General features: G+C 44.3%; 1 protein-coding gene and 1 pseudogene across 2 annotated transcripts in view; one reads left to right on the top strand and one right to left on the bottom strand.

The window, feature by feature from the left end:
• The window catches only part of LOC126529608 (putative protein kinase C delta type homolog), a 647,502-nt gene that overhangs the window by 210,466 nt on the left and 409,409 nt on the right, over positions 1–27,627 (top strand). The window lies entirely within an intron of this gene.
• LOC126529609 (uncharacterized) lies at positions 916–2,176 on the bottom strand (annotated as a pseudogene).

The following is a 27,627-nucleotide window of genomic DNA, read 5'->3' as shown; positions in this document are numbered from 1 at the left end:
CAGTAAAAAAAAACATTCCGGCACACTCCATCTCACGATGAATGTCGAGGTTAACGCTGTCAGTATTGAAGAATTGTAGCGGCAAACCGTATTGACAGCGCCGAAACGTATGCCGTGAGCGTTGCCTCCTTTCTAGCGCTTCACGCTGCAGCAGATACATGCCTCCTCCTGTTCCGAAAATTTGCTCCGGTATCTTTTCTTTTTCTTTTTCTCGTTTTTCACATTTTTGCTTTAGACCAGCTCTTGTCTCAAACAGCAAGGCAAAACACTTTGTGTTATCTTAAAGATTTCTCTTTCTCACTGCGCACGCTGTGCAATCTAGCGATGACGTATCAATATAAACACGCATTCTCAAAACGTCGTGACAATCTTTTCATATCCAGCAAGCAAAAACCTTTATATCTTTGATTTGAAATTTATTGCGAAGCAATAGAGAAAGGAAAATAGCGACTATTTAAAATGCTCCTGCATCCCAGGTCATACCGGAAGACGAACAGCCCCAAGTGGAAGTACTCTTGAAAAACATATGTAAAAAATCAATTTTTTTTTACAAAAACACGCAATGCATTTGCCGCTATCTATGTTACCGCATATATGAGGCTTGTTTTATGCCACTCAGGTGCCTAAAATGTTGGCGCCACCCGCGTGTCGCATCTGCGTTTGCTTAGAACACCGTCCAAGGAGTTAAAACGTTATGCTGTACTTGTCATATCATAAGAAGCCAACAAACACCGACACCAAGGACAACATAGGGGAAATTACTTGTGCTTAACAAATGAAATAAACAAACGATAAGTTATTGGAAATTAAAGTGAATGAAAAAACAACTTGCCGCAGGTGGGAACCGAACCCACAACCTTCGCATTTCGCGTGCGGTGCTCTACTAATTGAGCTACCGCGGCGTTTTTTTTTCTTTATTGCATGGAATTATCGGTACTGTCAAACCAATGCAGTTACATTACATATGAACATACAAGAGAAACAAATTCACAGATAGTATACAATCCAATGACAGTTAGACACAAGCGTCCAGACGCGAAATCCATTCGGGGACGGGATCATATGTAGCCACCACACTACGGACTTGAGCAGTCTCTTCTCGGAAGATAGACCTTGTCGAGCGAGGTGGCTCGGCATGTCTGTCGAACATTCGACTTCTCCACAATGAATAAAGTCCTAATAACATAAACAAATCATATGGTGTATTACTGGCTGTCTTTTTGAAAGGAAGGAACCGGATACCATAGCAAGTGAGAGGAAAGTCTTTTTTGATAGTTCTTTGTAAAATGTCCTAAAAAATAAATGCGTCACGACAAAGTATAAAGCAATGTTCTATTGTCTCGGGTTGATTGCAAAGCCTACAATTTGTATTCTAGGGTAAATACAGTCCTTTTTCCGGAAGCCACATTTTAACTGGCAGTGTGGAGGTGTGCAGCTTGAAGAAAAACGTTTTCGGTGCTGGCGCAATGCACATTCTACGGACACGGCAAAGAACATCTTGACCAAATAAAGACAGATACGGCTTTCGGTACAGAGGTTCAGGGAAAAGGTTATCTACAAGTGCAACATTGAGCGACGTGCGATTAACGGTAAACAAATATTCAAGGTTGAATCTGGCTTTTAAGAATGAAATAGTGTCGACAAGTTCCTTTAAGAAGCCCCATAACGGTAGTTCTTGAGCAAAGTTTGTCGTGACAAAAAGAAAAGGGAGGTGTGACCCAAGACGTGCTCGATTAACTGCGAGAAGGAATGGATGACGGGCATTTTTAAGGTAAAATAAGCGCATGACCAATTGTCGCACAAACAAATGCACAAGACCCAGGCCTCCCTTTTCAAGCGGGAGAAAAAGGTTGTCCCTTCTCATGGCTTCCCATGATGAATGCCAAATAAAACATGCAAATATTCTTTGAAATGCCTGGACATGGACACGTGAGCAGTGCAAGACCTGCAGAACATAAAGAAGCTTAGAAGCGAGAAATGTATTGCATGCCTTAGCTCTCGCATAAATGGAGAGATCACGTCCTTGCCAGGTTGTCACCTTTCGATGGATAGTGGTTATCGTGGACGTCCAATGAGGTCCACTATTACGGAAGTTATCGAGAGGTACTCCAAGATATCGCAACGGAGACTGATTCCAATGAATATTCGCGAATACAGAGGGAGTGAGCGCCCACATGCCTAGCCAAAAGCCTGTACTTTTGTCAAAATTTACAGTAGCTCCTGCAGTCTCACAGAAACGCAGGGTAGCGTTTATTGCCTTGGTAATGCTTGGCTTATCGACGAAAAAGAAGGCAATGTCATCCGCATAAGCTAGCACTTTAATTTCCTCATCGGCATACATGTATCCTTTAATGCTCGAGTCGCAAAGCACGCTTAAGCAAAGCGGTTCTAATATATGGCGAAGAGTAAAGGCCAGAGCGGACAACCTTGACGAATGGATGACTGTACTTGTGTTATATCTGAGAGGGTACTGTTCACAATCAACTTTGTAGGGCAATGTTTATAACAAAGTGTTATACCATTGTATAATACATCCCCTAACTGAAGATGTCGCAGTAGTTGGAACAAAAATTCGTGTTGAACCTTATCAAAGGCTTTGGCGAGGTCAATCTGGAGAAGAGCTACTTGATCTGTACTACCCTCTATGCACTCAAGGACTGAACGTGCGATATGAACATTTGTCTGTATAGAGCGGCCTCGAATTCCGCATGTTTGATGATCACGTACTAATTTAGTAATGACTGTCTGCAATGTATTTGTCAGTATTTTTGCAAATATTTTGTAATCCACGTTACATAACGATATCGGCCTATGTCCGCTTACTCTCTTTATTGTTTCATCATCAGTGCTTTTTGGTATTAAGGTGGTGTGGCCCTGATAGAAAGATGGAGGTAGCTCACCATATAGATAGGCTTCCTCGAAAAGCTGCTCCAGAAAAGGACCCAGGAATTCCTGAAATCTTATATAAAATTCAGCACTAAGGCGATCAGGACCAGGCGTCTTGTTCTTCTGCAGCGTTTCGACGGCAAAATTAATTTATTCTTGATTTATTGGCCCATCAACGCTGAGTCGATCATCTTCTTCTAAGTGTGGCATAAGCGAAATAAACTGATCAGCGTTTTCTTCGTATCCATTCTGAGGCTTAACTGCAGCGAAAAGATCTTTATAGTGAGCTTCAAAAGGCTTGTTATTTGCGACGTGTCTGTGTATATAGACCCACCAGACTCAATTTCCAATATTTGCTTGGAAAGCGCGTATCGCTTTTCATCACCGAGAGCCCTTTTTGTGGGCTGTTCCTCTGTGAAGCGAGTTGTGCGTGAACGCACCGTTGCTCCTTTGTACACTTCCGTCTCATATTTCTGTATTTGTGCGCGAACTGTGTTTATTTCATCTCTATACAACCCTGGTTCCTGGCTTTCGAAAGCGTGCAGCTTGGGAAGTAGATCATGAAGGTAATGCATTTCAGCTTTTTTTCTTTGAGGCTGCTCACATGAAATGGCAATCGCCTCATTTCTTACTCTATTTTTGAACATTTCCCATTGAGCAAACAAAGGAAGCTGTTGACGTTGTGTTATTTCTAGCCATAATTCTTTCACTTTGTTTACAAAACTTTCCTCTCGCAAAAGTTGTGTATTAAGTTTCCACAGTTCCCAGTTTGGAGAAAACCGGCGAAATTTTCGGGGACCCCATGAAACAGCTACTAAACAGTGGTCTGTGAAAAATACAGGCTTCACGGCGTAGTTGTGAATGTTAGACCAGAGATTCGTCGAAACATACACACGATCAAGTCGAGCATGCGAGACGCCTTGAAAGTGCGTGAACCGCACCCAAGATGGTGTGTAGGCGCCCACGTCTATTAGATTGTGATCTTCCGTTAACTGATGCAGGGAAGTAGCACTTGCATCATAACGATTAGTTAGGTATGAGTGGTCTCTGGAATGACAAACACAGTTGAAGTCGCCCAACAGTACGAAATCTCTGTCAGTATCTAGGAGCGGAGCAAGTGAGAGGAAGAAAGCCTTCCTGTCACTCACTTTTGAGGGAGCATAAACGCAAATAAATCGCCAATTACGGGAATGAAAAGTAAGGTCACAGTATATAAGGCGGCCTTCCCCATCAACACGCAGCGACAATGAAGAATGATTTAACTGCTTTCTGACTAACAAAAAGCATCCAGCGGAAGCAACACATGCTTGGCTAATACACACCTCGTAATCAGGTTGAAAAGTTCGCAGCGCAAGGTTAACATCACCAGCAGACGATATCTTTCGCTTGCGATGCTCTACCAATTGAGCTACCGCGGCGTTGTTTTCCCATCCACTTTCTTGGGTATTTATGTGGGCTAGTAGAACCCTGGGAGTGTTAGCCAGCGCCACCACTCACAGACCTTGGCGGCGGACGTGGAACGTCCTTCATGTCGCAGGCGTCACGAGAACGTGATCTTTTTAGGTGAAGGCAACTGCGAAAAAATGTGCATACTACTATAAAGGTGTCCAACGAACACATCTCTGGTGGCTTAAGAGTAGGACTCATACCTTCGCAAATACATTTCCGTGTGATACAGATAGCGGCCTGGTATTGGACGTCATCATCTCAAATTGTCTTCCAGAGTCATTTCAGCTCTCCTGAACTTATTGACACGTGTGCTTGTTTATTATTCTCCGGTGACCGCTGTTCGCCGGATAACAAATATTATACGTTATGGCTCAGCGCAAGACGCTCCTGCATGATTCAGAACTTACGCGAATGCTAGCGTTCATTCTATCTGTTGCGCCGAACCTTGTATTATCAGATTGCATGTGTGACATGGATTCTGTTATTCGATTTTTGTCTCAGCCCACTGAAAGGGCAAATCTGTAAGCCACCTTACTCTATGAAGTGTCACAGAAGAAACACAGAACAAAAATCGTCCCTGTTCGGAAATTCAACATGAAACCAACGGCTTACAGTGGTATAAAGCCAAGTAAGAGGCTTAGACTGCAACGAGTTGGAAAAACCCAGACGGCAGCCATGGCGCATCGCCTACATATTCCAACGTCATCTTTCCTTCTTTGCCAACGCTTTCTGGCCGCGCGCAACTTCGCCTTTTTCTATATTCTGCCCCTCCCAAGAAGCAGTGGGCATTTCTAGGTGATGCGCGACTTCAACGGGCCTTTTAAGTACTCTTCCGTCTTGGGTTTCGATGGAGCAAGCCCGCACCTATCCATCGTAGCCGGGACATAATTGGAATACTCGCGTCAGGGGACAGAAACGTCGGTTCTTTCTCTCGTCTTCCAGTAAACCGACGTCGTCCAATAGCCCACTTTGGTTGGATCTTTGTGAGTACTGATACAGATGTCGCAATTCCAGGAGACATTCGTTTTTCCATCCTTGCCATCGTTTCCACGGGTGATCAATAAGCATTTGATGGGGCTGAAGCACTCGGATATGACCTCTGTGAGTAGCCTGCGGCCAGTTCAGTGGCTAGCAGGAAGCGAGGTCAGGATTGGTGAGGACTGAATTCCCAACCACAAAATGGGCTGGGCATATTTAGAGCAGTTCTCGTGCTTGTGATTATAATCACAAGCACTTATGCATATATGCATAAGTCAAAATGTGGGAGTTGGACCTGGCCTTCACTTGTAGGCGTAGAGTCCTCAACTCTTAACCTGTGTTTTCTCCTCCGAGTTTAGCCACGTGACGCATCTTGATTCTTTGGTCGTCCTGCGCTAAGCAACTTCAGTGCATTACTCCGTGAAGGTCACTTCCAGTTCCTTCAGTCAGCATCCCATGTGATTCCCAACTACCAATGTCTTAAGCCTGCAAGTTGCAGTAACAGGGCAGAGAATGCCAAGCGGATATCGAATAAGTTTGCTGATGTACTTAGTAAAGTGTGCTTCGTGGTCTTTGTGACTGAAGCTAGAAACCACATGGTTGACAGTGTAGAACCACCGGCTGTGTGCGTTCTATCCAGCGGCCGTGGTAGAACGTTCCAAGAGGTCGTATTTCGTATTCGATGGCATACCCAGGACGTCTGCTGAACTTGTCCATCCTGCTAGTCATTCTTTGTCATCGTTGCCGGTATTTACGGCTATTGTTAACCATCAAAACCAGGGGAAAATGTAAGAATGTCTTTTATTAGGTTCGTCACTTTTTCAACCACTCCTTCAGGGAAAGATATCCTTTCACGTGCGATGATGGGTCGAACACAACTCGCATCTTCGTCGTCAAAAAGTCTCATTGCATAATTTTGCCATGTGGCATGTAATATAGTCCGTCGTAGGCAGAGGTCACGTCGAGCGAAATTTTGGCGCGCACCCACTACAAGTATTTCCTTCTCCTGTCATAGTTTTCTGTCAGACCATCATCGTGGGAAAGCCTTCTGATTAGCTTTTCAAGACGGTTGGCAGCTGAATTACGATTGTCGTCAAAAAGATGTTTCCGATTGTCTTTCCACGGCATCGCCACTGTGCACCTGCCGCTGGGCTCTTTGACCGTCTCCTTGAACTGTACGAGGTTCTTATCAGACGGACATTCGCTCGAGTTAGCGATGCCCATAGACTCCATTTTCTACAAAGATACAGTATTTCTGCTGTGGATTCTTGTATAGCGTCTACTCGTCAGTCGCTGCTCATGAGCGGAGTGACTTAGTCCAAAAGAACATTTTAACAGGCTGGTCCTTGGATGGTCCAGCCGAATATAGTGTCTATCGCGACGAGGCCTGGAACGTGTGGGCAGCGAATCATTTCACCTTTTACGGCTCGCCGTAGGTAGTCAGAAGCTATTAGCAAGCCAAGTTATCTTCAAAAACCAAGTTATTGTTTGCCAACAGTTTGCCTTGAGTTCTCAAAGTTAGCACAAATATATTCTCGACTGCCGGCACAGCTACGTCATCGCAAATGGATGTAAACACGGTATTCTACGCTGAAAACTCAAATTCAAATTTATTACCAGACGTTGGGCTATTATTACGCTGGGCTAGAAGCTGTGAAAACTTCTTAACAGGGCCCAGGTGACCGTTACATGGCAGCAGCTGTACAAGGTGCACAGGTTCACAAATCGCACAAGTACACTTTAAATTACAATGGATAAGAAAATGCACATGCAAATAACAAGTACGGCATATTTACCAGTCCGCCAAATACACTGAAAATGTACGAAAAAAAATTAAATGAATACTTTGCAAACCGTACAGTCGATATAATTTATACATACTATAAGGATGCTCGGTCTCTCACGAATTCCTTGATATTGTTTTCCCCGCATGGCTCTCGCGTCTCCTGTAATCCGGCTTCTTCCCGCAGCTCAGCGGTGATTGGTGTGGTTGCAGCATATTACGAGAAATGACGCGAAGGTTGCGCTGCCAACACCGCCTAATGGCGAGGTTAGTCGGGCGCGACAAGGAGGAGGCTCTTCCTCTTGGGCTTGAGTTCGTCAAGCGGCGCCAACCTTCCGCGCGTGCGCGGACCGGCGTCGCGGGACCGTCCCGAGAAAGGCTCAAGAACACGACACCGGAATGCACAAACACGATCGCTCGAACGCGCCACCGCTCGCGTGAAGGCCCGCACGAACGATTAGGCATTGGTGTCCAGGATGGGGGCCAACATATTCGCTCGCTATCCGGTCGCGGTGAGTCGGGATTCCTCGATTTCTCACGCGCCAATCGGCATGCTCTATCTGTAATAATTCGGCTGGCTGTAGACTGGTGTATAAAAGGTGCAATGAATTCTTCCGTGATTGCACTAGTGCATTGTCATTCCTTTGTCCTAAGAGTATGTGTGTGACCCACAATGCTTAGCCCTTTTCTAGCACACGATAGAAGAAAAGTATGCACGTAACTGTGTTTTACTCCCACCGGTTTTGATTTATTATATGTTTTGTGTTGTTGGGGTGTTGTATGCAAAGTGTGATATTTATAGGTTGTAAAACCCGAGGTACAGACCATATATAAGTGTTTCTTGTAGTTGCTGCAATACCAGGACGCTTAGACATGATAAGCCTGTAATGAAGTTCGAGGATTCTCTGTTGGAAAAGTAGAGCGTGTTCAACAAATGATATGGGTAAGTGATGTTAATCCGTGTTATAAGAATCCTTCAGGTGCTTCGCAGGTGCTTCCCAAACGTTCAATTTTTCCAATATAGCGGATTATCTTTTTTTCTTTTTTTTGAGAGTAAGAATGTTCTTTATGTTTGTTTTTGTTGATTTGCCCCACATCAACGTATGCTAATTTAAATGTGAGTTAAACAACGCGTGATATATTTGAAGTTTAGGCCTGAGCGGCAACAAATTACGGCAGTGAGACACGACTCCTGTTACAGATGAGATTTTTCTACAAACGTAATCAACGCGGGCATCTACACTTAACTGCAATGAAAAGTAAACCCACAAGTATTTTATGCGTATATATCAACGATGTCTATTTGCTGTGAATAAAGAATAAAAGGCTGCTGAATATTGGCTATATTATCTTTTAGCGCGAAATATAACAGCTTCAGTATTATTTGCATTGATCTTAAGAAAATCTCCGAAAGCACGTCGTTAGCGTTGAATATTAAATGATGCAAGTTAACATCAGAGGTAAGCATCGTTGAATTATTTGCGTATATTACTTATTTAGCTATTGTTTCTATTGTTAAAATATCATTGATATAAACACTGAACATTAGGGGACACAGAATACTCCGTCGCGGCACACTGTAGGTGAAACAAAAAGAACCACGAGCTACATGTATTGGTTAATGTGTGCACCCTGGCATCGTTTTTAAAGGTAAGATGGAAGCAGAGATTTGCAAATACCACGAATGCCATATGATTTTAGTTTGTCCGAAAGAATACTCTGGTCAAGAGAACCAAATGCCTTGCTGAAATCTAAAAAAATATACCTAATTTGAATTAGCTTTTACAATGTGATGAACTATATATGATTTCCATGTCAGCACTGCAGTTCCAGTTGACTTGCCGCTTCTAAAGCCGAAATGCGCATTTGTGGAAACATAAAATTTATTGAAAAACTGCGTTATTCGAACAAAGACAAAATTTTCTATGCACTTATATATGACAGCAAGGACAGGAATAGGTCTGTAAATACTTTCTATGTTACGATCTCCTCCTTTCAAAATGACTGATACTCTAGCTCTCTTCATAGCGTCTGGAAAAACTCCAGATTCGATAATTAAGTTTAAAATATATGCAAGAACTTCTGTGATTACGTGGAAAAGGTGCTTTATTGGAAGTGTCTGCAAACTATCGGCATCGAATGGTTTAGTATTATTTAAGCACGTAAAAGTATGATGCACTTCATTTTTATCAGTTATCAAATGTCTTTGCTCTACCGATTTCGAAGAGGCATTTCTACGAATTTGCGCTTTCCCGCTGCTGATGGCTAAGTACTTCCGAAGAGGTGTATAGTGCTAGAGGTTATAGTGTCTGTAACCATCTTTAGTTTGAGCTCCAGGGCTACGTCTTTGGGCTACCTCTATCCAGAATGCCATGGACGTATCTCCTTTTCTCGTTGTTTGGGATATGTGTGAAGAAGGCCTGGAGATACACCGCGTTGTACGCTGTGCGTTGCTTGGTGAACGATTGAGCTTCGCAGGAGGAAATAGCGGTGGAAGAAGCACTCGCCGTGCTGCTTTCTGCTGGGTTTTGTTGTCTGTCGTTTAGTCGTCGTTGTCCTCTTGTAATTGGGATTTAGGCATGCCTTCTTCGGATAGAGCAGCAGGTGAGCTTGCCCTGGCAATCTTTCACTCGGTGACCTCTTGATGTGCAGCGGAAGCATCGGTTGTCTTTTGTTAGCCGCTCTTTTTTGACAGCAAGAGGTATATCTGCATTGCATCTGCGCGTCCTGTGTTGATGAATGCTGCAGAAGAAATATTCTAATCTTACAGCAGATGTAGGCGTGCAAAACGTATGCCGGAGGGGTACCGCTACGTCGGCTGTTCTTGCGCTCACCTCCGGCAGGTCACTGCGATGGTCACGATTATATTGCGCTCAGTCTTACACTATAGTCATGAACATCCACCAACTAGCCCCGTTCATTGCTTTACTGAACGCCGAGATGGTGACGCACGTTGCTCTCTGCTTTACTGCTCCGCTCGCGTAAACTGGAGCAGATTGTTGAGTTCAGCGTCTGACATAACTGCTGGAGAAACTGGCTCAGAGGATTGTACAGATAGACTGTCAGGTGACTGTGGCCTCAAAGCGCGGCTTCGTCTTATTGCGTTCGCAATTATATCAACAATCCAGGCGCATTTCTGCCGTCGACATCGTGGTCGCCATCGTCTTGAGGTTCCGGGTAAAGTCGAAGGACGATGAAATCGTCGCCACGCGCCGTATGCTTTACGTGCGAGTGAAAGCTTGCTACGGTGCGCCGGCGATCCCGGCAGAATCTCGCGCACGCAGCGGAGGAAATAGCGGAGGAAGCGCGCCGTCTTGCGTCGCGCGCAAGGCTCCGGGGGGAGAGTAGAGAGGGGAGCGCTTTCTACTACGACCGCCCTGGGCGAGCGCGCATGCCCGCCCGGGCCCCTGTATCACAAAAGCCATGAGCGAAGCGGACAGAGTCCGCAATGCGCTGCGTCTTCGCGGCTTAGTTCGCGCTGATGTGAGAGGCCGCACGAAGGTAAATTCGTTCGCTGCTGCGACCGCGCTTCCTCACTCCAGCGTTTTTACAGCGAGTTTCCGCGGTCATCGAGTGAAATACGTTTATTTTTCTTGTGAGCGCGTGAAACCGCGCTCGTTAATTTAGATGGTATGCTTATGTTTACAAATTTATACTGCCAATAAAACTACTGTCCTTACATGGCATAGCTGTCCGCTAGTTTGCTTTCCCAATCGATGCTTTACCTTTCGGGTGAAACTATTATTTTTTTTTTCTTGTGTAAAAGTGAAGATGAAGTCGTGAGATAGAGCCTGCTGAAGGATGTCGATGAGATTGCTGAGAATGTTACAGGTGGCACGTTATAGTGCACCAAGACAACGCATGCTTAGCTGTGTCGCGTCATGTAACCTTCGAGGACCAGTTCTGCAGTTGGCAGATTTTGCTTTCTAAAGATGTCGCAGTGCCATCAAAAGGTACTGAATGATCATTGGTCAATCAACGAACCTTTCCTTCGAAAGCGTGATGGCGTTCGCGCAGCATAATTCAGACGTGGACAAACCAGCGATAGCTGCTCTTGTATCACAAGCCAGGAAACGTTTGAGGAAATAAAATTTAGTGTAATGCGTCAAATTGTTGTTGAGGTGAGTGGTCTGTTCACACTGTTTCCAGAAGCCTGTCTATTCATTCAGGTCCCCCTTCAACATTGAGACATGCAGCTGTGGCATTCGGGGTCCCACAAATCTGTCTGGTGGTTTATACGGCTATACCTTCTGCACTTGAAGTTTGGGATTGCATGCGTTGTGATCGTTCTATCTGGGTGATTTGGCAACGAAGGTGAGCAAGAATGCTAAATGCTTGATCGTTATGTTGCGCAGTGGCCGTATACTCCTGCTCGAGCTGTTCGGTGGGACTATATTCCTCAAACTGGGCATCAATCTGCGAAAGATTGTCGTTGCTCACCGAGACGATCTTGAACACCTGAGAGTTTAGCGATGTCGGCGTTGGAAGAATCAAGCAAGGATGGGGCTTCCTGAATGATCTTAGTGCTCCGAGGCCATCGTCCCTTTAAGTCAATCCATCTGGATAGCTTCGAAGCTGGCTGATGCCCTTGCGCCCACGCCCATCTTCACATTCATGATCAGTCGATTCCTAGCCGCCCGCTATGCGAAGCGAGAGTACAGTCCGGTCAGGAGTGCATAGAACGTGCACAGGTCCGCACTTGGGTTTTTCAGCTCCAAGTATACATGCCTAAGAGGGCAAGAGGTTATAAAATTCAGACGGGAGCCATGGCGTAACGCCTAAGTATTTCAACGTCTTTGTTTTCTTTGCCTACTCTTGCTGACCACGTTTATCTAACTTCACCTTTTTCTACACCAAGGAAAGCATCGGGGAAGTTTTGTGTAGTTCATATTTTTATTAGTACTCGTATAGGTAGGGCGCTCTGCCATCTGACCTAGCCATGAGGCTAGCACATCGCAGGGCAAGGGGGAAATAATCGATCCACAGCTCGAAGCACAGGGACTCAGAATATGAAACATCAATTCTGCTGAAGCCCGCAACGTGGAGCAAGGTTCATGAAAGTGGAAAATGATAATCTTTCTGACTGTAGCACGAAGCTACGAAGGTGGGAAGATGCCCACTCTTGAATATATCTAGATGCAACGTCTCACGCATCATATTTGCAAGAACATAACGCAATCTTTTCCCCCAAGATCCTTGGTCTCAGAACACGCCTCACGTTAATTCGGGCTCTTGATACGACTATAACGTCTCTTATTTTTCTCTATTTTTTTTCTGTCACTTCAAACTGCAGCGAGCTAAACCACTAGGAACCAGCGCACTCCCTTCGGCGAACGGAGCCGCGTTCAATTGGGACGCGGCACTTCTGAAGTCTAATAACTTTGGTGGCACGGCGCACGATGCCGTTCTCGCCGAAAGTGACAAAGACTTCAGGAATGCGGAGTAAATTGTGCATGCTCTCGTCCTCTAACTTTACCTTGGGATGGCATTTCGCAGTAACGGTGATTAAAGCGCCCTGCGGTAACGCGTACTTATGCGTCAGCCCCCCCCCCCCCCCCTTTTCTTTGCAGCATCACTTTACGTTATAATCGTGATATATGTTTTTCTTTCTTTTTGAGAGAAACCCGGAAGTCGCCCCTCGTGTTATATAAGTATATATATATATATATATATATATATATATATATATATATATATATATATATATATATATATATATATATAAGTATATATATATATATATATATATATATATATATATATATATATATATATATATATATATATATATATATATATATATAAGTATATATATATATATATATATATATATATATATATATATATATATATATATATATATATATAAGTATATATATATATATATATATATATATATATATAAGTATATAAGTAATTATATGGATATGTCATATCATTAGAAGCCAACAAACACTGACACCAAGAACAACGTAGGGGAAATTACTTAGGGCTTAATAAATGAAATAAAGAAACGATAAATAATGGAAATTAAAGTGGATGAAAAAAACAGCTTGCCGCAGGGGGGAACCGAACCCACAACCTTCGCATTTCGCGTGCGATGATCTACCTTGTAAAGGTCTGTCTGGTCTACCTGGTAAAGGCCAAGGTCTATGAGTGGTGGCGCTGGCTAACACTCCCAGGGTTCTACTACGACACACAAATACCTAAAAAAGTGGATGCGGAAACAGCGCCGCGGTAGCTCAATTGGTAGGGCATCGCACGCGAAATGCAAAGGTTGTGGGTTCGGTTCCCACCTGCGGCAAATTGTTTTTTTCATCGACTTTAATTTCCATTAATTTATCGTTTCTTTATTTCATTTATTAAGCACAGAGTAATTTCCCCTATGTTGTCCTTGGTGTCAGTGTTTGTTGGCTTCTTATGATATGACTAATAAAAATCGTACCCCTCGGTTAACCCCTTTCTTCTCGTTTATCGGTTATGTGTAGCTCAGGAGGTACAATTAATTTTATCGTCTCGTCCACGAAAGTAAGAAATTCTATGTATTCTCTGAGTTTTTCTGCGCTTTCTCTCTCTCCTTCTTCTTTAGCAGACATCTGCACACTTGTACGTGTTTTTGTACATTCGTTCGAAATTTATTTATTCTTCTGGCACCTGTTTCTGCTCTTGGTTTTATTCAGTATTACCACTCAGAAAGTCTTCGACAGAGCGCCTTTATGGAGTATCTTGCTCGGGCATTTTTGTGCCAAAAGAGGAATATGCTGCACCAAAGGTCACAAACTCTCCTTTAACACAAATGTAATGCCCAGGCAAATTTGCGCCTTAAGGAATATTATTTTTCAAAGTTCGTCTTTATTTGTGGCTATGAAAGTTACATTTGTACGAAAATACAATAGGCGTTGTTTGAGCTAAAGTACAATTACTTCTGTGATAATTTAGCAATTCGTTCGCTCAACTATCCACAACTGAAAACGCTCTTCAACTTTTAATAAACGCTACTATAGGCGACGCGCCACCTCAAACGTACATAAATTAGAATTTCTAGGTATCAGAACAACGTAGCATGCGGTATACAAGAGACACTGTTGTGTAAAGGTACTTAAAAGGCAATACTAAATTAGTTTTGTCAGATAAGTTCTTTTGAAGATACTACACTTTCATTTATGTGGCAGAAATTTTTTTGTTTTACTTTGTTTTACTAGAGAAAATGAACGCCAACCCACCTTTCTTGAATTTCCCCCGAAATGTTAGCACTGGTGCATCAGTGTGACGTCACGGATTTAAAGATATTTTCGTGCATTTCGACCTTATTTGCGCAGATAGGCTTCTTCAAGCTTGCTAGATTGAATATTCCGTTCTTTTATTGTGGAATGACCCCCCCTCCCCCTCTTTTTTTTACCAAGAAACAGTAACTTGGCCCGCGTAGAGGATGTTAAAGTTCATGATGTGACGGCGGGCTAGATGCGGAAACTTCAGCGTGGTGTTGTCAACTGCCTTTCGTTTTTGCGTTCTTTATGGGCCCCGCCACGCTTCCTCTCAGCCATAGCAGTGACCGGTTTCGCTACTACATAAACCTAATTTAGCAGACACCAACTTAATATTCCTCTTGAGTGCCGTATTTTTTCTGCCGCAGGCACAAAACGACGTCCCTTATTTTTGTAACGCCATCCTCAATCATCTCTGTGTCGAGGCTTCGCGCTGACAGCGTTCTTTGTTCCAAGTACGTAAGGCTACCATCTCGAGGAATGTTCATTATTTGAAAAGGAGGACGGTTCAATTACTTTCTCCGCAAGAGCAGACATATTTAACGAGAGCAGTGTTTTCCAGCTTTCTTTTTAATACATCTATGACTTCCTTTCGTTTCGTGGAATAGTATTATTACGTCATTTCTCTTGTTAAGTTTAGAATCAGTCGTTCTCCCTGCAAGAACTTGAAGTCTCTTTACATTACGAATGGTCGAAGCGGGCGTTGTTTTCGCTCTATTCCTAAACCTAGCGACGGCTGCATGATTCGCGACGACATTTCCGCTCTTTAAAGCTCAGATGGTGGTTTCAACTCGTAAAACCCCAGAGCATTTTATGACGATGAGCAAACGAGAAGGTAAATTCAGGAGCCAACGTTTCGGCTAATGGACTTGTCTTCTTCAAGGCAAGAAAAGTAGATTTGTCGAAACGTTGGCTCCTGCTTTCACCTTGTTCTCGTTTTGCTCATCATCTTGAATTTCCATCTCCCGCCTTCCCCTTTTTTCCATAGTATTTTATTGGGATAGCAATTATATCGACACTGCATGCGCATTTATGTTGTCGGCGGCGGTGTCGCCGCAGTGTTCCGTATAAAGTCCAAGGGCGATAACACCGTCGCCGCGCGCCCTATACGCTGTGTGTGTAGAGTGAAAGCTTGACAGGGCAGCCGATGATCGCGGCCCAATGTCGCCCACGCGGAAGGGAGGAGAGCGGGGAGGAAGCGCGCCGTCTTCCTCCGCGCGCGAGGCACGCAACGTTGCGAGGCACTACGGGGAGTGGAGGGAGGAGACGGCGTTCCACTCCGGCTGCAACTGCATATGTGGTGGATGCACAAGGTCACCTGGCCGTATCTTGAGAGCGATCTGCGTTGGGGGCAGAGTCTATATTCCTGTTTTATACATCAGTTGCAACACTGCGGAGGCTAGAGGTACTTTTTGCAGTGACTGCGTTCGCACTTAGCAACAGTTCGGTGTCTTCTGAGGTATTTTTGTGAAAATGCTCTTTATATAAGGCCAGTTCTGAGTGAAAATAACAATCCTACATAACTTTCTTGGTTTATTTAATTCGTTTTTCAATATTCCACGCCTAAAATACACTGTGCAGGTCAACTCGTCAAACCCCAGAGTATTTTATGACGATGAGTAAACGACACTACATCGACGGGATGCGATATTTGTAATTAATTGTCTATAATTGCACATAGCTTCATCAAGCATGATGTTTACACTGAATTTAATAATCCTCAACACCTGACTAAGAAGAATTGTAGTCGGTTTTCCTAGCGGAAAAATGCTCTTTTGAATGCTGTAAGAACTAATTGCGGCAAGATTGCAGTTGTTTTCATGCACAGCATAATGCAATTCATTGCCCCTCAAATACTCGCACAATGTTCATTCATTTTCCGTGCACACCAAAAACATATTTTGTAGAGGAAGTAGCGACTCATTGGAATTTTCTAATTAACTGCCAACATGTAATTTTTATTGTTATAGATCTTTTATTGTAGCTACTAGATATTTAGGCAACTAATTAAGTTCTGTGTATTATGTGAAGTTCATTATTCTTGATATACTCGTTTTATCTCACGATGCTTGTGTTTTGATTACTTGATGTTACCATTATCGTATAACTTTCTTCATAGAAATAAGCAATTTGACTGATTATCAGTATTTAGATTGCTCACAAGTCCGCACTTTTATTTAGTTTAAATATTTATGTGTTACAGTTACGCATAATCTGACATGGCATACGCACATAGAAAATGTGTGCTCGAAGGCGAATCAGAGATTAGGTTTCTTAAGGCAAAAACTAGGTCAAGCTTCGCGAGATGTAAAGCTGATAGCTTATAAAACTTTTGTTGCACCTTTACTTGAATATGCCTCAGTCATCTGGAGCCCTCATCAGAAATAAGTGACTGTAAGTTAGAAAAAGTTCAACGTCGTGCCGCGCGCTTCATATGCTCAAAGTACCGCCGTTTAGATTCCGTTACACTGATGTTGCAGTCTCGTGAACTGGAAACACTAGAAGTACGAAGGCAAGAAAATCGTCTGAAAGTGTTTTTTAGAATAATAAATGGACATTTAAAAATCAGCAAAGATGAGTATGTGCAGCTTCCAGGAAAACGAAGCAGTCGTGTTAATCATCAATATGTTTTACGCCCATAATTTGCTCACAGTGATGTGTTCCGCTTTTCTTTTTTCTCTGCCGTGATTGAACTCTGGAACGCGATACCAAGCTTTGTGGCAGATGCCAGTGATGTTTGTGAATTTGAAAACTTGTTAAACATGTATTTTGTTGATTCCGCTGCCGCTTGATGCACGTGTATATATGGTCTGCCTGTATTTAAACACTCCATGTAAGAACCCTCAGCAGAGGGTTGACAGTATGAAGAAATAATACTGTTTGCTCTCTTTTGTATGATTGCCCTATCTATATAATCATAGGAGGCCGCCCTGTCAATATTTTTTTTAACTCTGGAACCTCCTGCTGTAATCTTTCTTTAACATCTAACTCCAACATGACTAGCGAAATAAACTTAAAATATTAACATGAACTTGGCTATCAATACAGCTCATGCGGAAACACAGCTTTGATGTCAGCTAATGGTTACAGTTTCCTATACATGCGAAACCTGGTCGGAGCCTTAAACTATCCTTGGTTGCGAGGCCAACTCACCGGGACACCCAGAGGCAACGCCACCTGCAACACTACTGCACGACTCTATACTTTCTTTTTAGAAAAGGGAGGGACCAATGTCTGATGCTGCAATTTAAAAATCTCCACGTAGCAACACTGTGCGTGCAGGATTCGTGATCATTCAGAACTGATGGGCCGTGATGTGCTGGAAAAGCTTTTTTTAATGTTGTTCTTTTCAACGTCACATGATAAAATGGCGCCGAGAATGGTCTGAAAGTCTTGCGCGCTGCACTGCCCCTCGAGGGTGACTGCACACTTTAGTATATATGAGCTCCGCGTGGACTTTTAATAGGCCTAACTGCCGGCTCACGTGAACTAGACGTGGATTGAAGAGAACAGGTTTGTACGCTGCATAATTAGTACAGCACTTACATGAATCAAACGCAAGACAATGTGCCCGCAAGTTAACATTTAGGTTGTCACGCGCCACGCCTGCCGCAGCAACCGATGACGCGTTCGCGAAGTACGTTCGGCCTGTCGAAGTGGACACGCGCGAACTCCGCAACGTCTTTTTTAGACATTGCGCTGTGGTACAGGGCGAGAAGCACTCGTAAGAATCACCGAGCATCAAGTGCGCCCCATGGAACACGTTTCTGCCATACCGGTAATGTGTTTCAGACGCGACGTAAAAGTGACGTGCTGACGCCGGATCATACCTAAGCCAAGGTAGGTCGAAGGTGCGTTTCATTTTTTTTACGCTTTGCTAGAGGCTGGTTTTCGTTAATTCTATCCGCACAACTTCAAAACTTGTGTTTATTAAGCGTTAAGGCTGAGGCTCACTTGACCTTGGTTCACCGGCCACAGATTTCGAAGGTCGCTTGTGCGCGTATCACGTTCATTTGGTTTCTTTTACTCCTTGAAGTTCGCATCGCCGCATGTTGGCCCTACCGGAACTACCTTGTAGAAGCTGTATATGCTAGCGAATGGTTTCTCAGTTCTAAGGCTTGCGGATTGGTGATTCCACATCAATTTAAGGAGTAGTTCGCATAAGTCGTCGATATTGTCGAGCTTAAGAAAGGAATATCTTCTGCACCTTGTAACCTAGGTGACCGTTCTGAGTACTGCGCAGGTTGGTACCTAAGGCTATTTTCCGTACCAGCAGCGCGCAGTAAACAACATACAGAGAAACAAAAAATGCAGTACAGGCACTGAACAGTTGGTGTTTTATTGGAAAAGAAACGTGATATCTATGGTAGAACACAAAGAGAAACAACACACGACAGCGATACACCAACGAAGGACAGTTAAACCTTAGAAGCATGAAGGCATGTTAAAAATTATAAAAATGCAATCTCCATTTTTGACAGTATGATGGATAATCCATGTGATCTCCTATTTTAAAGAACTATAAGGAGAAACAGTGAAGCGCTGGTACGTCGACGTGATGTCACATGATGTCCTCGTAAGCGGATTCCTCGTCACGTAAAGGACGTCTTGAGTATACATTAGCTCGGGAGCTTCTATCTAAGTACACGATAGAGAGAGAGAAGACATTTATTTGTAATGAGATTGGGCGACTTCCTCGCAGGGTGGAGCCCTTAGTTCAGGGCCCCATTGGCTCGCGCCACTCCGCGTGCCTGCCGGATCAGCCGTCGCTGCTCTTGCGGGTCTGAGCTGGTCAGCGCAGTCTCCCAGGAGGAAGGTGAAGGTGAAGGAATAGGGGAGTAACCAGGAGGGTGTGGGCACTCCCAGGTGCAATTATATACTGTGGGCTTTGAAATCGTTTTCTTAGAAACAACTTCGCTAATTTCGATGAGGTTGCCTGCACTTTAAAAATAAATAAGTCTGAAATCTGGTAACTCTAGGGAGTGCATTTACCATATTTTAGGAAACATTGTTGCAAACCTCAATAAGTTCGAAGGAGTGTAGTATCAAGTTTAGAACTCTGTAACTGAAAAAACCTAAAGCGATATGCGAAGCCTGTAAAATGACCCTAATAGGGCATCTAAAGCGGACAAAATTAGTGTAATATACTGCGCTCTTAAACATGCAACTCGTTTGTGAGCAGGACTTTGCAAGACATTTGTAAACACTGCAACATGTCTGCGTAAAATTGAAGTTTTTATATCGAGTTCGTCCACTTAATATGTTCGAACAGACACAATTTACATTACTGTGATATATTGGTTTAATGCGAAGTTACAGATTCCTAAACATCGTGCTTCAGTTTCATTTAAGGTTGTCAATTACAGAAATTTTAAAGCGCGCCTCTTATGCGCCCGTTCCTGCGTTGAGCGTCTGCGTCTTCGGCGTAACCGAGCGAACGCGTAGCACAGCGGGGGGTGAAAGACGGCGAGAGCGAAGAAAGCGTGAGCACGAAAGCGAAGGATGAGGTGCAGCAGAAGAACGAGGAGGAAAGCGGAGGAGGAGAGGATAGTGAAAGGGTGAGGAGGAAAGAGAAGTGCCGCACGAGGCTTGCTCCACGGCGGTAATAAGGCATCCAGTGAACGCGTCCACCGATACCATATAGGGAAACAAAGCGCTGGTGTGAGCGTCAGACCCACTGCGCATGCACTACTTCGCCTGCGCCACCGCCGCTAGAGACAGGGCTCCGCGCCAGCGACGCGCTCCCATGCATTCTTTCTTGGTGAACAGGGCCGCCGGCAGGCCCGTAGTGAAGCCATTTGGCGACGGCACAGCTCGCAATATGGAGTGGTTTACACAGACTCAGCGAGACACCCTCGCGGCGACCTCATGGCCGCGATGGTAGCTGATCACAACGGACGACTGATAGTACACAGAAATATCACGGCTGGCCAAGTGGCTGAAGCGGAGGATGCCGCGATTGCCATGGCCATGCATGCGGAAACGAATACCGTCATGAGCGATAGCAAGCAGGCCATCGGCAATTTCGTCCGCGGTAGAATTTCCGAACAGGCGTACCGTGTCCTCACGCGGCGCCTTCCAGGCGAATAGAAAACCCTCGTGTGGACCCCCGCTCACGCAGCTGTGACTGGCAACGCGTCGGCTCACAGTTTGGCTCGAGATCTCGCGCACCGAGCCTCGTCCGCGGATGCGGACGGCATGAATGAGGAGGAGAGACACGAGGAACCCTGCGAGACTTATCACGAAATAGTCCATAGGCATCGCTTGAGGCGTCGCGCGCTCCCACCACCGGTCAAGCAACTCAATGAAACGCAAGCGGTCCCGTTTAGGCGACTGCAAACAAACACATACCCACACCCAAAGTACATTAGCAAAATCACAGGGGGCAAGGAAAGCGACCTATGTAGGCTGTGTTCACAAACAGGGACACTCACACACATAATGTGGAAATGCACCTCCCTCCCGTTCTCTCATCCCCCCCGTCTGCAGCGAGACTGACTGGACAGCCTGGCTCAGATCCGGGGACGTCGACCGACAGGTTGAACTGGTGGACTAGACGGAGAAGGCAAAGCAGGCCCAAGGCCTTACTTGAGCCCGATCCGTCAGCCAGCTCCCCCTTTCCCCTTCCCGCTTTCAATAAAGTTTACCGCCACTTTCACGCAACCGGTAAAAATGCTTCGTCGGCCGCTGCTTCCAAACGAGCTAACCCAGCAGAGGCTCCGCCACCCCGCTGAGAGGACGCTGTCGCTCAGAATGAAATTCTTTGCCGCAATATGTCGCGAATTTAAAACACCTAAACAGATGCACTCAAATTCGAATTTCGAAGTATCGCCTTCGTCGGTGAATTTTTTTGAAAAAGATGTGAAGTCTTAAATTAAAAGTATGCTTGTTAGAATGGCTAAAATTTAACACCCTCTCACAAATGCACCAAATTTCATTCAAATTGGTCCAGCGATGAACTTTGGAAAGCATTTCCGCGGGTTGCATGTATTTGATTGGGGAAATCACAGCTGGCCTCAAGCTAAAGCTTCCTCTCAACACATCGTCCCGTCTACCCAATATGTACTCTGCCGCATGACTGTGGCAAACTGCGCACGACACTGTATGCCATTCACTGTATTTATTGGGATGGTTAGCATAGCATCCAATAGGACTCTTCTTATAGAGCTGTCCTGCGTTTTCTTTTTTCTTTATGTGTATCTTGAGCAGTCTGCACTGCTACTACGATTAAGTTCCAACTTCGCCAGTTCGCATTCTTGCACGGAGCACTGGTCTCACAGTGTACACGCTAGTAAAGCAGGGAGTCCTCACGCGTTCAATAAAAGATGGAAAAGGGCAATGATGGATCGTAAATGCGTAGCAAAAATTATTTTCGTCATACAATTATTGCACCTCATTTAAAGTTGTAATTCTGGCACCCCGGTCACGTTGATTCTCCTTCTCCCATAATTTTCTTACCTTTCTAGCTCCTTTTAAAACCCTTTCCCACATGTAAGATATCCAACTCGGCGTAACATTTCGTAAGTACCCTGCATTCTCTCTCTCGCTCTTTCTCTCTCTCTCTCTCTACCTGGGGTCAAATTGAAAACAATTTTCGCTTGTTGGTGCCCTTTGAAACGGGCTGGTTGCCTTCGCTAATGGTATGGTCATGATCAAGATTGCTGGAAAATTATCTTAGGTTCAATTTAAGGTCAGAGCGTTTTGCGAATACGGCGCTTTATTTCGGATTGGGCAGTCGTTACTCCATTATCGATCACACACGAACAGATAACTGTATTTCCGGTATATATTAAGTTAACATGCCCGACTATAATTCCTGCTAAACTTGAATCATATGCAATATATAGGTTTTCGTGAAACACAAATCATACACTACTGCGGAAAACGAAACCGTATAAAAAACACATGTAATCTTTCTACATGGACCTATGGCACAGTAGCAGTTTAAAACACTTAACTGCGGGGGGCAGTCAGTCGGGCGCCATCGCGGTCATCACGCATGACTGGGGGATTTCTTAAGAAGAAATTGGGGATTCTGGGTCCAGAGTTTGAAGAAGTACGTCCATGACAAAATATCAAGACATTTCGTACTTGTAAGGAAAACATCCATGGCGGGTGTCCTAGTTTGTGTGTTTTCTAATCTTCGAATGGAGCGGCATGAAAGCATTAGAATCAGAAGCAATACGCGGGCGATCTGCCTGAAAGCGGCAGTATTCGTGGAACCAATGTTCACGAGCCGGCGATGCCCGGCTCTGTTATTCTTCAAGGCCTCGCATGTCGTTCTCTCTCTTGGCGCACTTGCTGCCGCGACTGAGCATCTTTGTCTTGTTAACGCTCGAAGTGCAACTGAATAAACACAGGCTGTTGCTGTAGCCTCGAGACTCGGCTAATCTTGCTTCTAAAGATAATATTGATTCAAGATGAGCAGAAAGCACACTACAAGCAAATTTGCGTACATAGAAGCGAGCTTAAATTCAATATCAAGGAACATGCAAACCGTCGCGCATCACAGATCAAGCTTAAATGTTATAATGCACACGCTGATGCGTAGACACTGTTTTCGATATTAAGACGGTGTTTCCGCGTCGTGAAACCACGGTGTCACCACGCATTTATACAGAAAACACCCTCTATATTCATATTCGCAGCATTGAGTGCGAGAGGGAAATTTCGCGGAGTTTACATAAGATACTGTTTTTGGCCTGTGGTACGTGTATCCTCCAGTAACCTACTTTATGAATTCAGAAAACATCCAAGAATCGTTGCGTTTGCAGGGCCCCAGCGCCACCCCAGATAAATAATAATGTGAAGAAACTGTAAGAGATTATTGTCAATGTAAACGAGTAGTTGAACCCGAACGTTAGCGTTCGGGACCGTCTTTTCTAACCCACGGGAGGCATACTTACTCGGCACATCGCATTCATCGTGCCTTCAAATCTTATTGTTTGAAGCAGCATTTGAGCGGCATTTCAGACAGACAGACAGACAGACAGACAGACAGACAGACAGACAGACAGACAGACAGACAGACAGACAGACAGACAGATGGACGGACGGACGGACGGACGGACGGACCGATGGTGACTCAGCATGCCATCAATATATATATATATATATATATATGTGTGTGTGTTTCTTTCCCAAAATAAAAATCAGTTGAAGTCAGCGCTTGTCTTCGTCGTCCTTTTTTTGTCCCTCGTCTATGTAGGCGCTGTAAGTGACGAGTGATACAACATAACGGTAGCCAAATATGGCTATTCACTGGAAAACTTGTATACAAATAACCACCATAAGAAATAATCCCACATGAGTTTATAGGTTCCCTCATATGGGCCCGTTTATTCGCATAAATTATATGGCAATAATGGATAGCGGAGTTATGGGGCATCTGTGCCTTTTTTATAGACTAAAGGCCCGTTGATCAGAATAGTGATGCCGCAACTGCTAGAGAATGCGTCATTCGTATTTCACGCTACATAATGAGCTTTAACTTTTAATGTTGCTACGCTGAAAGGTTTTGCTACTAGCGCTATACATTACGAGGTCATGTTAAGGTGTATAACAAAAGTGAGCTAAATATTTAGATTAAGGGAAAAAAATAGCTACATTGAGCTAGAAAACTAGGAACAATGGCAGCAACACTGTTGTATGGCAAATAGGATGAGGAATCTTGCAGCTGTAGTTCGCACCTGTTCACCGTGACTTGTGTCCAGCAACATTGCCACTCTCGAAGTCAAGGCTCCATTAGAAAGACAAAGAAAACACAGAAGAGCTGGCATTTTGTTTCAAGCTACGTGGAAGGAACATATCTGCAGATCAAAGGCCGCACTCTCGACCTCATAAGATCAAGTGAGCAAAAAGTCAAAATTATTGGGCCCCTGCAGGGGCGTCTGCGTAAGCAGGCGTTGGGTTTTTTTCGACACCACGTGCCCGAGTACTCGAGGGTTGGACCGTACCACGTATTGCTGTGCATGGCTTAGCCGTGTTTGGGGAATGTGAAATCCTGGAGTTGGACCCGATGCCAGGTGTTCGGACCATTAGGGCTCCCCGGCGGAGGCAACAAGCCTCTTTGGCCTCTGCTTCACGTAGACGGTCAGTAAATTGGCAGTCGCCTTTTCCTGTCCCCCTCTTAAATCTTTATCTTTCCCTTACACTATTCGATATTTCTTGTCTCCTATTTACTTCATATCATTTCCAAGTTTCCGCTCGGCTAGGGTTAATCATGTAGGCATGGCCCTCCTTGGCCATGGTCATATGGTTATAGCAGTTACATATGGCTAGTGGTTTTAAAACACTCCCGCGTTCGGCTTCATGATGGGCGGCCAGCTTAGCGGCCGAACGTATATGTATTTTCATGCTTAGAACCCCCTCTTCAGCAAAACCTTATCGGAGGCCGGAGATGCTCCTGACCGAGGTAATAAACTTCACTAAACCTAGTGATGGCTTTACAAAGTTTTTCGTCATCACGTCTGAAACTGAACAAAAAATTCAAGATATGTCCCCCTTCCTCATCGCCAAAGCACTCAACGACTGCATTAGTAAGAGCTACAAAGCAAAGAAAACTAATTCTGGAGACCTCTTGCTCGAAGGTATGGCGGCTGAGCACAGCAGAGAGGTTAAGAACTGTAATGCAAAAGGATAGACAGTTGGGCGAGTTGGTACGGTAACATGATTTTGGCTTCTAGCGCGAAGTGAAGCACGGGCACATAAAGGAGCAGACAGGACGAGCGCTATCCTGTCTGCTGCTTTCTGTGTCCGCGTTTCACTTCGCGCTAGAAGCCAAAATGAGGTTAAGAACGTTAAGATCAGAGACGACATTGCGTCTGTCCCCCCACATCGTAAACTGAACTACGCTAAGGGTGTAACCTCGGATACAGAACTCCTAAAATGCACAGACGAGGAAATCATAGAAGCTTTTAGTGATCAGGGTGTTCTAGCTACAAGAACAATAAAATTTAGAAACTATGACAATGAAATTCCAACCAAAGACCCTGTGCTGACCTTCAACACTATAATGCTTCCAAGTGCCGTTAAGACCGCTTACCTGTACCTCATAGTGAGACCATATTTGTCCAATCTCCGCCCATGCTTTCGGTGTCAGAAATCTGGGCACGAATCCCACTCAGGTCGCGGAAGAACAACTTGTGCTAAATGCGACCGAACATGGGTATGAAACTTGCACAAACGAGTTGTGTTAGGCTCAACAACCAGATTGTAATATCAACGGCCGTTTTTTAAGCAGTTACTAAGCATAACCGAAAAATATTATACGTTTTCTAGGCAAATGCTAATTGTGTGTTTTGTTCTGCTCAAACATCCTCCCGTGACATCGCTCTACTGTTGGCGCATATATATATATATATATATATATATATATATATATGCTAGTAAGTGGTCGCAGGCTTTGGACTAATATGAACAGGTTCTCAGAGAATCTATTCGAGTTTCGGTTACCTTATAAAATCAGACCGACACAAGACACTGAGACAATTAACGGTTACTAGAGAAGAAGACATGCTGTGTTCAAAATAGGGATAAGCATGACACACAATGAAATTTATTGTGAGCAAAATGGTGCTCTGTTTGAATCAGTGAAATTTCGTGCCCACGAGCATGGGTCTGTTCACTTCCGTGATAACATGGGCATGCGTACGAATTATTTTTTAACCTTGCTGGAATCTTACCTTGCCTTTACCTTTGTGTCGTATGATAATCAGACTTTTTTTGCAGCGACAGGGGATATGTAACGGACGCTGTGTTGCTCCTGTTCTTTGCAATATTGTTCTTTGCGAAGTTATTACAAAGCACTGGATTTGTCTTTATGTCACTAATTGTGCCATAAAGCCATTGTGCCATTTATGTGATAATTGTGCCACTAATTTAAGGCAACTGTGCACCCGTATTTCCGAAAGCTGTCTCAAACTTAGCAGTACTCGTCGATTACAAATGTTGTGGGGCATCGGTGTACCTTGAGGCCACTTCCATGTCTCTCCTCGTTGGTTACTATTCAGATTAGGGCTGATTGGGAGATATCAATGCTCTGTAGCAACTCGAGCATCTCTGTAACTCTAATGGCGCCTTTGAGTGGGCACTTTACATATCCAAATATGAAATTGTGAGCGATCGCTTGGCATTCCTGAAACGCTGCGTATACTTCACTCGAGGAGCAGCATCACCCTTCGGCCCATCGCGTCTGGTTCTAAATTTGATTGTCAGTGCCTTTGTAAGTAGGCGCTGCAGTCTTTCTTATGGGTAATTTCTTATAAATAAGCATAAGCGTCTATACAGCCACAACCTGAACCTCATCAGAACCTATAAAATTGTGTTTGTTAAAGGGGTGCTTTTCTGCAAGAAACTTGACTAAGAATATTATACCTAGTTTGACGGTCTTGTGGTCATATTATTATAGTTATCGAAGTGTTCAAATTAATAATGTGGCTGGTGTTTTGCAGCTCACGCTGGTGCAAGGTATTCTGCGTTGAGCAGCGTTACACGTTGGAAACGGTACTATGCGTTGGAAATACTCTTAGGCGCTGACAGACATGAGGGGCAGACGTTGCTTAAAATAAATAGCGTTAATTATTGTTTAAATACCGCAGGGCATAGTTAAACATATCCCAATGCAATTACATCTGAAAGAACACAGAAGCCATTCTAAGTATGGCCGTTTGTGCAGCACAAATAAAGCACGCAGTATGCTGGACAGAATAGCTGCCATCGCTGGAGAAATTGCACTCTGCTAGTGCAGTTTTGTTTTACTCCGCGATGTTTTCTTAGTGTTTCGCTGTGGCAGGAAGCTTTCTTTCGTTATCTGATCAAGTATAAACAGACCGCACTTTCTTCGTCAAAAAGAGCCGACTCCCCGGTGTTGGCACGAGCTGTTCGCGTGGAATTGCGGAACGGAAATGGGCTCGCGCAGTCGCAGCGTCGCCTACAGAAATAACAAACGCCCACCAGACTCGCACGGACTGAGTGATCCTCAGGTGAAGGTTTCCAGATAATCTGTTCGTGTTAAAACGGAAGCAACTCTGTCAACTTGAAAACAAGAAGAAAAAAAGTTGCAACGTTATTTACACTAAATTTAGGAGCGTTCTGAATTTTGTTCTGTCCATTGAACACGCAGAGGCGACTGACTTGAGCCACCGTAGAAACAACGGCGGCACCATTCTCGACAGGCGAACAGGAAGACGAATGTTCTATAGCTGCGACTCGGACCTACTGACTGTGGCTTGTGTGAAGCAACGTTACCCCATGCACTTGCGCTAC

Source organism: Dermacentor andersoni, chromosome 9 (assembly GCF_023375885.2).
Source record: "Dermacentor andersoni chromosome 9, qqDerAnde1_hic_scaffold, whole genome shotgun sequence".
NCBI lineage: Eukaryota > Metazoa > Arthropoda > Arachnida > Ixodida > Ixodidae > Dermacentor > Dermacentor andersoni.
This window is presented reverse-complemented; position numbering and strand designations above follow the sequence as displayed.